We start from the raw sequence: 2,644 nt of genomic DNA on the forward strand, positions 1-2,644 counted from the left end.
AACAGAGTTGTCTTTAGTGAGATATTTTGGATGTTTTTCCGGTGGGTTTTTCTAGTCTCATTTCTTTAAAAAGCGGAAATTTATTGAAATCATAAGCTTGATGGGTAACCCAAAAAATCACACGAAAAACAACTCCCTTTAAAACACTTTGATCATACATGTCAATCAACTTTTTAATAATTATCTTTCTAATATTCTCACCCAATTTTAAACAAAAATAATAAAAAAACAACAAACAATTAAAAACATATAACATTTAAACCACCCACAAGTGCTACAACGCTGCAGTAAACACAAACAGTGACAGAAGAATCCAACGAGTCAAATATATCTATGCTCAATTCAATTCGGAAGGGAGACATGCTGAATTTGTCAGCATTAATTGTTCCAGCGGTTTTAAAAACTCAGATGTAATTTATCAAGATGGGAAAATTATAGTAAAACGTATACTTCAACTATGACTCCATGGCCCAATGGATAAGGCGCTGGTCTACGAAACCAGAGATTCTGGGTTCGATCCCCAGTGGAGTCGTTTTAACGTTTTCCACTAGACTTTTAAGCAAACGGTTCCGCCGGTATTCCTGGTTAACTAGGGATGGGAATATACCTTCGAGCAATCAAGCAAACCATTCCCCCTCCTCTGCAAACATCTTTCAGTTACTCAACGCACCTTAATCCGCCTCGCCAATATGGTATTGTATAGGTTAGGGTTTTTATTTGAAGGTTGTTTTATCCAGGTTAGGGATTTTACTTGAAGATTGTGGCAGGCAATCTCTAGTAATGGCAGTTTCGAAGACAAACGCACAGCAGGTAATGAGAAATGGATGGAAATCGCTCCTCCCGGGAAGGAATATATTGGAAGACGGCGGTCAACGGAGGAAGTTGCGAAGCCTCAGCAATGCCGAGCTCATGGATGGCTTTCGCCCAGCTTTTCCTGCTGTCTCTGATTTTCTAGCGAAGCGCCATAACGGAAGATTTGCGTCGGCAGAATGTTAAGTTTTTCTCGCTCCCTGCGAAAAATCTTCTTGCTCCTGCAAAATTAGAAAGTTGTGTATGGGAATCGATACGTGATCTGGACGGACCAGTTGTAAGCAGCATATTCTTCTGCAATCAGCCGAATTTGTACTGAAATCATCGTTTATAAAAAATATCGCAAATTTTATCGGTTTTACTGCTGCTGAGCGGCATCATTTTGAAACTAAATTGCAGTTCCATTAATAATTTTATTTGTAAGTCGAGCCAGTGAAGGTGGCCCCATCATCTTAGACTCCAATAAATATGTTAATAGCCACCAGGTTGGAATTTGGATTTTTTGGGGGATGAGACAATTTTTTTTTATGGCTCTTTGTATCTTTATATTTCCTATCAAGGGATTATATTTCTCGTCAAGGAACTAATTTTATATTTATAATTTTGTTTTTCGAGAATGATGTTTTATAATAAATTATTTTTTTACTAATAAAGTTTTGATTAAAAAATTCTCCTTCCATAATATTATGTTAAAACCAAAATAATTATAATACACAAATAATATATTGAATCTTGTATAGAAATCTTCGGCAAAATCACATAACCAATATTTCGTCGACGCGTTTCGAACCAACCAGTGTGGTTCATCGTCAGGACAAGATGAAGAACTGATCTGGCGTAGCGAGAATAAATAGAGTGTGCAGAGATTCCAATAGCTAAATCCTAACGGCTAATTTTGACCCGGTCAAACCACTAAATTAGTTAGTTAAAATTTCTCGAAGAAAGTAAAATAAGGTAAATTAAGGAAGTTCAATTGCTAATTTAAGGAAAAGAATAATATTAATATTATCCCAAATATTAAGAAAAAATGATATTTTAATAATAATGGTCATATTATATAATAAATAATCTCTAATCCCTTATAACCCATTATTAAAATTAGAATTTATTTATCCTAGGTAATTTATTGATAATTTTCTAATGGTAAAAAAGATCGTGTTTTTTAGAATCAATCATAAATAATGTTTAAAAACCCGGGTCAATATGATTATTACATCATCTATATCCACCAATAGTTAATATTTCTAGAAAATAGTCACAATAGGTAAATCCCTAATCTAGGGTTATTGATATTAAAAATAATAATAATCCTAATATTAATACTAATATTAATAATATTAATATTAATATTATCCTAAATATTAAGAAAATTATAATAATGATGGACATACTATATAATAATTAAGCTATAATCAAATATAACTTATAAGTAAAGACAACACATTATTAATATTATTCGAATTTTATTTACCCTAGGTAATTTATTCATAATTATCTAAGGTAAGATATATCATGCTTTTTAGAATCAAACATATAAAGTGATTAAATTAATTGGTCATTAATTAATTATAAACAATATATGTCTACTAATAATTGATATTTCTAGAAATAAGTTCCATTATATAACCTCATAATCTAGGGTCATTAACACTAGGACTATTAATATCATAACTAATAACTAAATCAATATTAGAACTATAATGTTATAGGTAAGTAAATTAATACTAATAGAAGAATGACGAAATCTAGGGTTGATATATCAAAATCCATCCTTAAAACTTAATGGTCAAAATATAAAATATAACTATTTTAATTTTATATAATTAACTATGCC

General features: G+C 31.1%; 1 non-coding gene across 1 annotated transcript; it reads left to right on the forward strand.

Annotated features, from left to right (window-relative positions):
* Positions 1-459: 459 nt before the first annotated feature.
* On the forward strand, positions 460-532 carry TRNAR-ACG (transfer RNA arginine (anticodon ACG)). The gene has a single exon. It is a non-coding gene; the product is annotated as a tRNA-Arg (tRNA).
* The last annotated feature ends 2,112 nt before the right edge of the window (positions 533-2,644 follow it).

This window comes from Pinus tabuliformis, chromosome 7 (genome assembly GCF_031772625.1).
Source record: "Pinus tabuliformis cultivar Carrire ecotype Pingquan chromosome 7, CPIR1, whole genome shotgun sequence".
Classification (NCBI taxonomy): domain Eukaryota; kingdom Viridiplantae; phylum Streptophyta; class Pinopsida; order Pinales; family Pinaceae; genus Pinus; species Pinus tabuliformis.